We start from the raw sequence: 14,310 nt of genomic DNA on the forward strand, positions 1-14,310 counted from the left end.
ACTGCTAAATCAGTTCATTTTACTACCAAACATGTTTATGTGGCAAATGTTTTTTTTAACCAGTTAATAAATTTATTTCATTATTCACCTGTTACATAAGGAGCAACTCCAAGCATTCTACTGCTAGATGGAATACTTGTTCCATGGATACCTCTAACTTTTGGAAGACTAGATAGATGACAGAGACAGACAGACAGAGATTATAAGTGTGTCTGCTTTTCTTAGGTTGGCTTGATCTGCCATGTTGATGTAGTACTCATTGCTTCCAACAGAGTCTTTATTGGACAGTTTGTATTGGACTGTTGGTGCTTCCATAGTGTTTTTCCCTTCCAGTGAAATTTGAAAATGACTTTCCAATTCTTATGCTACCAATGAGGTTCTTTGCATCAATTAGCATGGTTAATTAAAAACTTACGGGCCACTCCACGCCATTACCAGGTTATACAGAAATTAACACAAGATGGCACTGTTGCCTATAAGAATGTACCAGCATTTGTAAAGACTTGTTGAGCCCATTGTTGAAGATGGCAATGAGTTTGTATAAACTCTTAGCCCATGTTTTAAGCTTCATGTGTTTCTTCATTGTCATAAAAATCAAAACCAGTAGAAAGTAATTATAAGGGATGACACAGTTTCTCAGTATCTGCATCCAAATTGAAAAGACATCTTCAATGTCAAAGGTTTCATTCTTAGCTTAATTAGGAGTTGGCTCTAACAGCACTTCCTTAGCCTCTCAACACACAAGTAAAGAAACCACTTTTGTTTGGCCAAGACTTCAGTTGGCTTTAGTGAGCAGAGAATCTCTTTTCTCAAGCTGGGCTATTTGGCCATGTTCACCCCTAAGTAGCTTCAAAATAAACTGAATAGTATTTAAAAATTGAATACCATTGTTACTTTAAGTGTAATATTTTGGGAGGTTTGTTTGTTTTTAGAATTATACATGGTTCTTTGACGGTTGCTGTGGTGGACATAACTCATATGTTGATACAGTGAAGGACTTGAACCCAGATAAGCCTGTCCTCTAAAGTGTATGCTAACAAGCAGTCATTGGATACTTATTGACCCTACCATACCACAACAAATAGTAATCCAGTATATACCCAACCAGAAGATATGTGGTTATCACGATGTGTGATAAGCAGAACAGACATGCTATTATGTCTTGGATTACAATTCCTCCTGACTCTAGTACAAATCTTGGGTATTTACCAACAGTAGATATTCATTCAGAAGAAGCTTGTTTGCCAACCTCTTCCTCAATACATGAACAGACCGAAATCCCATTTGGGTAATCTTAGTTCTCTATTTCCCTGAGAAGACAGCTTGCCAAACACCTGAACCTACAGAAAAGCAAATAGGTAGTAGCATATCTTTTGTGCCCATTGTCATTCTTCACCACTTCAGAGTCACATCACATTCTTCACCCTGCTGTTTACACATAGAGGATTCCCAAGCCCTCTGGCTCCTGGGCTCAATCAGCAGAATACTCAGGCAGGATAGTGAGGGGGCAGGGGAATGACACTAGTGGGATTAGGGTATTTATTTTCACAGCTCCCTCTCTGTAGGGTCACTTCAGGTTGTTTTGTGTTCCTCAATGGGATGTCCTTATTTCTCTTGGAGAAACTTGTTCTTCTTATCTTCCTGTCTCATTCAAGTCATCCCCTTCTAATAATCCTTTGTGGTGTAGGTGTGGCTACAAGTTGACTCTTGCTATTCTGATAGACATAGATTCATTAATTACTGTATTTTGCTAATTAAACTCTTGTCTAATTATTGTAAGTGTGTTGTCTCAGTACTATTGATAATGCGACTAATACAGCTCTGCTTCTAGTTTTCAAAATGTAGGGATGGTTCCTATTGATGGTAAATTGGGAATAATTTATAAAGCAAATATGCATATGCATGATTAAGGATCTTTCAGTAGAATGGAAAGACAGTCCACCACTTAATTTAAAACCTGGCTTAGTACACTGTATTGGGAGCTTTGTTCCACATTTCTTAGGGTGAAATGGGACAAAAATGTGTTCATTTTGGTGTAAAATTCTTTACTTTTCCCAAACATAGGATCTTTGAGTTATGCACTTTGACTTCTTCCTTTGGCCATTTGGCTTGGATGGTCCTACTACAAAACAAGATCACTTGTCCCATGAGCAGACTAGTTTCTGAATACCAACAACTGATCTTTGAGAGCTCCACAGAGTCAATTCATGGTAATGCTACTTCCAAGAGAAAAATCTGTCAAATTAGGTCTGCATGCCTGCAAGGCAATGAAATGGCCCTAATGTTACTAGCTGAGAAATGGGAAGTTTACTCATTCTAGCTTCAAGAACATCTATCCAATGTAAGCCTGCAGAAGCTCTTCAGATCTGCTGCCCTCTAGGGTGCCAGAGAAAATGCTTCCAGTAGAAATTACAGAACTCCAACCTGGAATTGGAGGCCATGGGTTGTCTGAGACTACCCCTAATTTCAACCAGTGCCACATAGAACCTACCAAAAAGTTAACATTCTTCATTTTCAAGTGATTTTTTTTTGGTTCATTTTCTCAGGGTCAATAAGGCATTTGCTATTGCCAGTTCTGCTTCATGGTCAACAAAGTATTTGCTAATGCCAGTTCTTCCATGAGACACAGTTGGAAGCCCAGATTTCAAATCTTCATGTCTTCCTTTGACGCATTATTATGACCCTTGATCAGGCTCTCAGGAAAACTATCAATAATACCTCAATAGCCAGCAGTGAGAGTAATGATTAATGTGATTAATGTTAGTCAGGCCTCATTAAAGTTTCATTCTTCCCATATCTCAATTGAGTCTTAATAACTCTGGTGTATTCAAGTGATGCTAGCATGGTCTCCAACTTACAGAAGTGTAAGATGAGCATTGGAGTGGTCAACTAAACTTCCCCAAATCTGAGACAAATTACTAATTCATTTTCACTCAAAATTTCATTACCACCTTTATGCACTATATTGTCCTATTTTACAAAATTCAGAATCCAGGGATGAAGATATTATTCAATCAGTAGCCTTTTGCCTATCACATGCTAGACCTCAACATCATAGCATCATTTGTCAACATCACACACAAACACACAACACATACACACAATAAATAAATAAATAGATAGATAGATAGATGATAGATAGATAGATAGATAGATAGATAGATAGATAGATAGATAGATAAACAAACCACCAGAATGCTGAGTGTGATAGAAATTAATAAAAGTCTACTACAGGGATTTCTGCCTTGTGAAAAATGTGTGTTTGGGGAGTCTTGGTTCCCAAGTAAGAATGAACGTGTTTCCTGTCATCAGTGCAGCACGGGAGACCCTTTCAAGTTATCCCGTGGAAACAGAGAGCTTGTAATGAGTCCACTCTCTGCCATAGGGAAATCATGTTCATCCACTTTGTCTCCACAGATAAAGAAAACTTTGTGGCTCTGTCTTGACTTCGGGCTTGTGAACTTCCTCCAGCCTCTTGAATACAGATAGGCTCCTGGCGTTTGAATTTTCTGATTTGCAAACGCTCTATTGTTACTAGTGACCACATAAGGACCACTTGTGTAATTCTGAAAACAGTTCTACTGACAAAGCAGAAACTATTCTTTAATTCCAACTGGAAAGTTTATTATATTTTATTGACATGGCCTACACACAGAGAAGCAACTTTATTTCCTTACCTGTAACTTAACTTAACCCTAACTTGCCTTCCTTGTTTGGTTCTCTTCAGCAGAAAATGAGACCGGGAGTCAGATAAATGGAACAAGCCAAGTGAACCAGACAGTACATAGTAGTCTATGAGATTAAAGAAGCCAAAAAGGTTAAACAAAAACTGAGAATCTATGTCAAAATAAAACCTTGGTTAGCTAATGATAATTAGGAAATAAATAAAACAGCTTGGCTTTGAGGTTGCTGGCTGTAAGAATGTCCATATGTTGACTGTACTTTCCAAGGTGGCAGGTAGCGCATGCTTTCCCTTGTACCAGCAGCAATATAAAAAAGTCTCCCCAATGTAGCAGAAAGTGCTATCAGCCCATATCCATTTTCACCAGTACTTCCTTCCCCAAAACCTACTTTCTTTTATCCTTTCTAAGCAAGCAGAATGTGTGGAGACATTTCTCTTTGCAGGTTTATCTAGTTTTGCTTTGTCTATTTGGAAAATATTTTACTAGGTACATAAGTACGTTTTATTATTCTGTCCTCTTGATGAAATTATCTCTTTTCCAGTATGATGTTGGTAATGTGGCAAACAAAAATTAATATTTTTGCAATAAAGTCTGCATGCAAACAATGTAGTCTCCCAGCTTTCTTTGTGTTAATATGAACCTGAGACACTTTTTCCCCATTACTTTACTTTACACTCGTTTCTGTATACTTAAAGTACACATACCAAGGGTGTGTATAACTGCACAAACTAATTTGTAGAACTAGACAATATTGTTATAGAGCTTCCATCTTTGTTGCTCAGACTGGCCTTTAACTAACAATCTTGCTGCCTCAATTTTGCAAATACTAGCATTGCAGGTGTGTACTACAATGCCTGGCTTAAAGAACTTTGCTATTGATCCAATTCGTATTTTGTTCACTTTTAATGCCTTGTTTTGTATTAAATATGTTTTCTGATTCCATTTTATAACCTTCATAACATATTACTTACATTTCTTTCTTTAATCTCATGACTACAGTTTATAATATACATCTTTAACTTCTAACAGTTTATGTTCACGTCATATAATACCATCTCACGAATGTAAGAGCATTATGGGAACATACTTTCAATTTTCTGATCTTAAGCTTTAGGTGGTTTTCATATACTATACTTTCCATATATTTCTTATGCATTATAAGCCCACACAGCATTGTCATTATTTTGCTTAAGTAGTATATTCTCTTGTCAACATATAGAACTCAAATTATATAGACGTTATTTTAAAAGTATAATTTAATAGTTTTACCATATTCATAAGCTTCAATTATCTTTACAATCTAATTCCAGAACATTTTGAGCACCTGCCCAAAAATCTTCATGCCTATTAGCTGTTATCGTCTCCCCACCCCATTCTCCTTCAGCTCTATGAAGCCACTAGCGTACATCTGTCTTTACAGATTTGTCTATCCCAGACATTTTATAGAGATACAATCATACACTATATGATCTTTTGACTGTATCTTCCACAATTTACTGTCATGTGCTCAAAACTTGCATCAGTGTTGTACCATGCAATAATAGTTCAATTCTTTGATCTTTAAAATAAGTATTTTAAGAGAAATAATTTAAGCAGTGTTTACTACGTTCACAAAGTTTCCCAATCACCATCTCTATCTACTTCCAAAACATTTTCCTCACCCCAAAAGATAATCACATATCCCTTAAGCAGTCGTAAGTCTTCTCTAAAGACCCTGATAGCCACTAATCTCCTTTCTGTTTCTATGGATTTACTAATTCTGGATGTTGCATATGAAGAGAGTCATACAATACTCGATCTTTCTCACCTGGTTTCTTGCATTTAGCATATGTTTTCAAGCTTCATTCGCATTAGAGCATGTGTGAGTGCTTCATTCCTTTTTTGTGTTGCATAAGAATACATTGTGTGGATAAACCGCTGTGTTGTTTATCTCACTGAGGACAGTTTCTGCCTTTTGCTGCTTGTGAATGTTGATGTGGACCCCCATACACAAGTATTTATTTAATTTTTTTTCACCACTTTCAGATATACACTGAAAAATAGTGTTTTGGAAGTGTATATTAGTTCTATATTTAAATTCTTGAAAAACTACCAAACTATTTTTCACAATAGCTACATTATTTTACATTCCTACCTGCAAGTACTAGGGTTCCAGTTTTTCTACAGTCTTATCCAGCTTATGTTCGTTTTTTGTTTTGTTTTGTTTTCTTGAAACTGTCTTGTTATATACGTCAGATTAACAACTAGATTAACTTTGATTTCCCCAACGACTCACTACATTTGTTGATAATTCGAATGTCTTCTTTAAAACAATATGTAGTCAGATGCTCTGCCCATTTTGAAATTGGGTTATTTGTCTCTTGTTGGGTGTAAGAATACTTGACATACTATAGAAACAAGTCCTTATTAAATAGGCAATTTCCCAACATTTTTTCATGTTCCTGCCTCATTCAGCCTCCTAAGTGCTGAGGTGCCTGACTTTTTGTTGATGGTGATCTTTAAAACTCGGGAACTTTGAAATTTGTTGAACTCTCATTTAGCTACTTCGTTTCTTTTGTTTTTGCTGTTATTTCCAAACAAGCCTTTCATAATTTTAGGGCATGGTCTCTTCTAAGGATTATCTAAGATTAGCTCTTATATTTAGGTATTTGTTCCATTTTGAATTAATTTTTATATATAGTGTGAGACAAGGGTCTAACTTCTTTTACATAAACCACCCAGTCATCCCAACTGCATTTATTGAAAAGAACTTCTTCATCAAATTGTGTCCGTGTCTATATAAAAATTTTACAGATTTTTCATTGCTACTGTTTAAGAACACAAGTCTCTTCTCTCTCTCATGTATTAACAATGTTTTTGAAACTTTAGTCAATACATTTATTAGCTCTGGTAATATTTTCCTGAATTCCTTAAGGTCTTCTTTATGTAAGGTAGTATATTATGCAAACAGACCTTGTTTTATTTCTTCCTTCACAAATTTTATGCTTTTTTATATTTCCTTGATTGAATATTTATTATATCTATGCAGTTTCCATTTACTTGTGTCAATTTGGGCAGTTTATATCCTCTAATTTAGCTTATTTTATCTAATGCATTTAATTGATTTGCACGCAATCTTTCATAGTGTTCTTCTGCAGCCATTGTTATTTCTTTAAGGTTAACAACATTTCCTTCATTGCTAACTTAAACAGGGGTATATCGATTTTGTTGATTTTTCTCAAGAACCAACTTCCAGTTTTATTATTTCTCCCTGTTATCTTCTGTCCACACCATTGGGTTCTCCTCTACATTTTATTATTTTCTTCTGCTTATTTTCAGTTTAGATTGTTTTTCGTTACTAATTCTTGGGTAAAGCTTAGGGTACTGATTTGAGCTCTTTCTGCCTTTTCATCATTTCTTAAAGATTGATTTTTATTATTTTATTTATTTATTTTTGTATGTGTATGTATGGAAATATATGCCACTTGTGTGCACGCCCACAGAGGCCAGGGTACGGTGTCAGATCTCCTGAAACTGGAGTTACAGGGGTTACAGCAATTGTGAGCCACCAGACCTGGGTGCTGGGAACTGAACTCAGGTCCTCTGGAAGAGCAGCAAATGTTTTTAAGTATCAAGGCATCTTTCTATCCCATTTTTTTTCCTTAAGAATATGATCACCCGGACCACACTAGTGGAAACCCGTGAACTGTGGACTGGTGGCTGTCGAGCCCCCATGGGTCTGGACTAGGCCCTCTGGACATGGAAGACGGTTGTTTGGCTTGAACTGTTTGGGGGGCACCCTGGCAGGGGGATCGGGATCTGTCCCTAGTGCATGGGCAGGCTTCTGGGAATCTGGTGCCTATGGTATGACACCTTGCACAGCCATGGTGCAGTGGGAAAGGGGCTTGGACCTGCCTAGGCTCAGTGTGCTGGGCACTGCTGACTCCCCATGGGAGACCTCCATTTGGGGGATGTGGGGATGTGGGGTGGCTTGGGAAAGAGTGCTGGGGGGTGGGAGGAGGGAGGAGGGAGGGTCTGTGGATAGCATGAGGAGTGAGTAGAAAATTTCTTAATAAAGAAAAATAAAATTTAAAAAAATAAGTATTTGGAAAGTGGGGAAAAAAGAATATGATCACGCTGATACACACATGCAGATCAGAGGACAATTTAAAGAATTCTGATCTCTCCACCATGTGGGCTGCAGGGGATGGAGTTCCAATGCTCAGGCTTGGCAGCAAGTGCTATTATCAGCTGAGCCATTATCTCATCTGCTCTTTCTGATTTTGAATACAAACATTTTTGTAAATAAAATTTCTTCTAAATGCTGTCTATCTATGCCCTGTAAGTATTGGTAGATTTCTATTTATTTTAAAGTGGCATCTTATTCTCTTTTTTCCTCTCACTTTTTAAAAACTAGTTCTTTGAGAATTTAGTCCAATATATTTTGATATATTCAGTCCCTTTCCCCAATTCATCCCAGATCCAATTCCCCTTCTCTAACCCACCTAATTTTGCATCTTCCTTTTAAAAGACAAGTCTAATTTGTGCTAACTATATGTACTCCTGAATGTGTGGTATTCCAATGGCAGAATAAGAGATGGTAGAGTGCTCATACTTAACCAGACATTTATATCCCAACCCCAGAACTCCAAACTTTCAGGGATCATTGCAGCAATATTGTAAAAGTGAGGTGGTGGATACTGAAATGCAGCTATTTTCCAGACACAGCTGGACAGTTATGACAACATGCACAAGACCCGTGCAAGCTCAAGTCAGACCAAATCCCAGCATGGAAAAGGGGCACAGAGTCCCACCTCTAAGAGAGGAGTTATTGAAAAGGCTGTTGGGAGATGGAGAGTCAGCTTTCTTTAAGGGTATAACGCCTACTAAGGCAACTTATTTTTTTATCCATTGGTTATTGCAGGAGGTGTTAGACACTTTCCACACTTTTGTGAATTTTCCATTATTCCATTCCAATACAGTTAGAGGATATACATTTTTGATATTAAAGTTTTAAAATTTTTGTGACTTGTTTTATTAAGTATCATATAATGTCATTCAGAATATGTCCCAGGTACTCTTTGGAATAATACATCTTCTGTTGCTACTAAGAAAGGTATTCTATGAAAGTCTTTTAAGCAACAGATCAGTGGATTTTGTTTCTTGATCCATTCAATAATACATATACACACACACAATTTATGTGTGTATGTAACAACGGCTAATGAAAAAAAGGCCATGAATTTGAAAAAGAGCAAGCATGGTTACATGAGAGGGCTTAGAGGTAGGAAAGGAAAGGGAAATAATCTTACATATAACAGCAAAAAATAAAAGACATTTTTTTTTAGAAATCTGTTAAGCCTAGTTTGAACACATTGTTGTTCAAATCCTCTGCTGTCTTTTTTTTAAAGATTTATTTTGTTTTTATTTTATGTGAATGAGTGTTTTGCCTGCATGTATGTGTGTATATCTTCCATGTGCCTGGTACCCTTGGGTGTCAGAAGAAGGCAATGGAACCCCTGGAAGTGGAGTTATAGGTAGTTATTAGCTGCCATGTGTTGGGAATTGGACCAGGGGCCTCTATATGTGCATTCAGTGCTTTTAACCACTGAGTACTCTCCAGCTTCTCTTCTATTTTCTTGTTGATCTCTTCCCAGTTGTTTTTATCCATTACTGAAAGCGGAGCATTATGTTCTGCAGTGCTTATTGTTGAATTGTATATTCATCACTTCAGTTCTAACATTTTATTTCATATACTTTGGGAATTTATACTTGCCTCTCTATATATAATTGTTATATTATCTTATGGTTCAAAATATCTTTCAATCTTTATAGTAGCAACTTTATCTCCAAAGTCTGGTGTAAGACAAATCTTAAAAAATCTTATTAAATAAAAACCCAGAGCCAGATTATTGGGGTGAAAACTGAGAGATCAGAGAAACAGAAAGAAGCCAGCCACACTCTTACCGCTAGAAAGTTCTCAGCCAACAGAGAGCTACTTCCTGTATACTCACACCTATAAATCTTTCTGTTCCCTGCCATCTTACTTCCTCTTTCCACCCAGCTCTATCACTTCCTGTCTGTCTGTACAGATCTCCAGACCTCTATGGTTAACTAGCACTGCAATTAAAGACATGTGTCACCATGCCTGGCTCTGTTCCCAGTGTGGCCTTGAACTCACATAGATCCGGATGAATCTCTGCCTCCCGAATGCTAGGATTAAAGGTGTATGCTACCACTGTCTGGCCTCTATGTTTAATATAGTGGCTGGATTTTATCTACATGCAAGCTTTATTTATTAGAGCACAAATAAAATATCACCATAGTCTGGGCTGTTTCATTAGTTTTTTTTGTTTTGTTTCGTTTTTAGATTAACATACCACTTTAGATCTCTTGGTGGCTTGAGTTCATGACTTACTTTCTACTGTAACTTGATTATTTCTGTGTGTGGTTGCCTGCAACTTCAAAGTCTCTCTGCTAAGCAACATACGTTCAAATTATATACATTCTACCTTTAGAGTGAATTGTTCAAAACTCTCCAATGCAATGAAATTTTGCAAAAGGTGAAATTGGTGGCTGACCTTCTGCTTCCTCAGTTCAGGAAATTTTCTTCAGTTCTCCCAGCCTGTCAAATGCAGTGAGCCAGGATAGGCACAGGGCTCTTCAAGTTTCTCATCTTTCTGAGATCCTAGTCTTTTACTGCTTCAAGCCCAACATTTTTTGGAAAGCATTGTTCCATGTTTTGTCTGCTTATTGAGGTGGGAGGATAAATATTCTCTATCTTGGCCAGAGGTTGAAGTCTTTCTAAATCTTTTTCCCTCTCGTGACTTAGAATGACTTTGTGCCAGCAAACAATGCATATTCCTTCCAACATTAGGTCAAAATCATTCCAGAGGACATCATTACTGTGTAACAACTTTAGCTTTTAGTATCTTGTACTATGGATATTTGTGTTAATCTTTTATCTCAGTTGCAACTTAACTTTTTCAATTGGAGTTTCAATTAAGACATTTTTCTCATTAACTATATGTAACACAATGTATAGTTTCACTTTATCATCCATGTGGAAAGTAGAAATTTTTCTTTTAGATTTTTTAAAAAATCATTTTTAAACTAGTATATAAAGTAATAGATTTCACTATGACATTTCAAATTTGTTCTTATTTTTCTCCTCCACTGTACTCCCTCATCCCTCTGAATCCCCTCTTGTTAAACCTCTTTCTCCCCTCAAATAGTACCCTCTTTTTCTTGTTTGAAATTCTTCGAATTTGCAAACAAGAATATTTTGAGTAACCGATATAGTAAAGACATTTTTGGTGAGAGTTCCGAGTGTTCAAAGGGGGAAAAGAGAAAAACATAATTTTTGTTCCTATATATACTACTATATGGTAGCAGTAGTAAGGTGGTGCTGAGGCAGAAGGATAATTACATTAAAGCCAACCTGGACTACATAGTTATTTCAAGGCCAGCCTTGGTTGTATAACAAGACCCTTTCTCAAAAAGAAAGAGAAAATCTATATACCACTCTCATTTCCCACGAACTTTCATGAATCATGAGCTCCTGACTAGGAAAACCTCTCCCCAATCAATTCATCCTATTTACCATCAGACCTTTCATCAACTTTATTATCTAGAAAACATGATTAAGATAACTAGAAAACATGATTAAAATAACTACTCCAAGGAAGAAAAATGGGTGAAGACATTGTTGAGAGTATGGTCTGTAGCACATCTCAAAATCCTTATATATCTCCACCCGATTCCAGCATATAAAAGGGTCAACTATTACTTTGAAAAGTAAATGTTGATCTAATGCTGTCTTTTGAAACGAGCTATTTTCAGGGTACATGAGCTATATGCATTGTAACTGATATGCTTACCTGTGACTCTAATAAATAAATGCAGCCTCCAATACTTTTCTTCTTCCTGAAATGAGCATGAATTATATAAGAGGGAAAGAAACAGTACAAAAGCAAGCTCATCCATAAGTTTCCTAATTTACTGATGAAGAGATGAAAACAATACAGAAGTCTAAAGCAAAATACATTTTCAAGGCCCTGCACACATGTGGTCCCTGAAAATGAAATACAAAAAGCAAAATGTTGAAAATTTTCTCCAGAGTTGCAAGTTTTGAAATACAGAAGGAATTATAAACCTCATGTTTTTTTTTTTTTTTTTTTTTCTGGTGATACCTAAGAATCTGCTTTCCATTTTAACATTTCTTTGGTCTCTTTGTTAGTTGAAATGCTAATACAGAATGCTGCCAGTGACATACAAGACCCTTTAATGGACATTCTGAGATTGAAAACTCAAGGAGGTGATTGCTTCTAGTTCAGTTGTATGAACTCAAATGCTTAATATTAGGTAAAATCAGCGGTTTCTTCCTAAATTCTCAAGACTTTGTGTAAGTTTACCCTATTTACATAGCACAGCACTGTATGTTGCTGACAAATTCCAATGTAGCATGCAACAGTGGTTTCTAATTGCTTTAGCATTTATCATGCACAAGAGACGGGAGGGAAGTTGTCTCATTTTGTACAGCTCAGTTGCATTCCTTATCTCTGAAGTACACTTAAGCAGCAAACTGGTACTTAAGGTAGCTGCGTGAAAGCCAGCATCTATTAACATGCATATCTTGGAGGGAAAATGAATTGGATTTTCTAAAACGGAATACAGCCCAACCTCATTCTGTGCATTAATTTTGCATAATTTCACTTTTGCACATTTTATAAATGAGAGGCCATGCTCTGAGTTACCCACATAAATTCTCATGCTCATATTTTCCAGGTTATGCCTTATGTCAGCTTTGTTTGCAAAACATTTCTTAAAAGCATTTTGGTGCATTTCCAAGATGTCTTTTGAGGTCAATTAGCACCTATTAATGTTTTTCTAAACAGTCACTGGATGTGCTTACCCAGTGTGTACTTAGGCATCTTTTATCTGACAAGTGTTCTGAAAGGTTTTATGTTTTAAAGAAACAGTACCCATTTTCCTGAAAATGACATATTTTGTTATGCTTTATAGCTAAATAAAATTCCATTGTGTAAACATATCCTGTGTTCTTTATTCATTTCTCTGTTAATTGACACCTAGGTTGATTCCATAACTTGGCACTGAGAATAGGATGTGAAAGTAGAGACAAAACTATCTGGAGGGATGAATGGGAATAAGAGGAAGGTAGAGAAAATGAAGGGTGCATTGAAGGTTAAAATACATGATATATTTGCATGGAAATGACTTTATAAAACCCATCACTATGTAAAATAAATATCTGCCCCCAATTTTTATAGTAAAAAATGAAAGAACCCCTTGACATCTTGTAAAGACTATTTGGTTACCATGCATGAGACAAGAAGAGTGAGGAAGCTGAAGTTTTGTGTACTCTTATATATAGGTGCTTCCCGCTACTGAGTTGTGTTGATTGTCAGCTGTCTGTCCCTACTATTCTGGGAATTCAAGTTGTTAATAATTAATGCCTAAGCTGGGCGGTGGTGGCGAACGCCTTTAATCCCAGCACTTGGGAGGCAGAGGCAGGAGGATCTCTGTGAGTTCGAGGCCAGCCTGGTCTACAAATCGAGTTCCAGGAAAGACGCAGAGAAACCCTGTCTCGAAAAAACAAAAAAAACAAAAAACAACAACAACAAAAAAGAATTAATGCCTAAATGAGCATACAAAGATAACATGCTGAAAAGCAACAATGTATGCATTTATCTTTGAAAATTCATTGGAAATGAATAATATATATGTATATATTATTGTACATACATAGTTCCATAATATGAAGATTTTATGTATATGTTGTTTGTATACTGCATGAGTATATATGTACACATACTCACTATATGTGAGTTAGTATTTATAAATTTTTATATACATGCATGAAATTAGAATAACTGAAGTTCCTGTTGTAGTGTCTCTTTTTTCTTTTTATTTATTCTTTGTTTCTTTCACACCATACATTTCTATCTCATTCATTTCTTGTCCCTTCATATGCACCCTCTGACCTTGCAACCTCCCCCACAAAATAAAATAAAATTTAAGAGAAAAAAGAGAAAATCAGTCTCATCATGGAAGCTGTATGGTGACACAGTGAGTCATGCAGTAAATGATTTTATCCATATATCTTTACTTATAAGTGTTTATTGCAAAGAGTCATTGGTCTGGTCCAAAGCCTCTGGATTCTGCTATATTATCAATGCTAGACTGTCACTGAGACTCCTCTTGGATATCCTATTGCCCTGTGTCATGAGATCCTGTAGCTTTGGGTCTGCAGGAGGACCCCTTCACGTGCTCCAGCAGATCACAGATGGGGTGGATGTTGGAGTGGGCCATCACATAACCTTGGTTCTGAGCCTGGGTAGTTGCAGGGTTGGTCAGCTGACCATTTCTCCCTTGTGAGCTCTCCCAGGGTGAGCTCTCCAGCCATTGCCTTATCTAGTTCACCCTTCGCAGCAGTGAGCAAGGGGGCCAATTTTCCTGCTTTCATGTCCTTGGAGTCAGATATCCCACACCTACACCTTCACGGCTAGCTCTACTGTGCTGCACAGCAGCCACTCTCCCAAGTGTTGCAGCTGGTAGAGGACAGGGCCAGCTCTCCTGCTCTTCTGACCTCAGGGCCAGCTCTCCCACCAGCCTCAAGTGTTGATGG

This window comes from Peromyscus californicus, unplaced genomic scaffold, assembly GCF_007827085.1.
Source record: "Peromyscus californicus insignis strain IS unplaced genomic scaffold, ASM782708v3 Scaffold_10__1_contigs__length_136768540, whole genome shotgun sequence".
Classification (NCBI taxonomy): domain Eukaryota; kingdom Metazoa; phylum Chordata; class Mammalia; order Rodentia; family Cricetidae; genus Peromyscus; species Peromyscus californicus.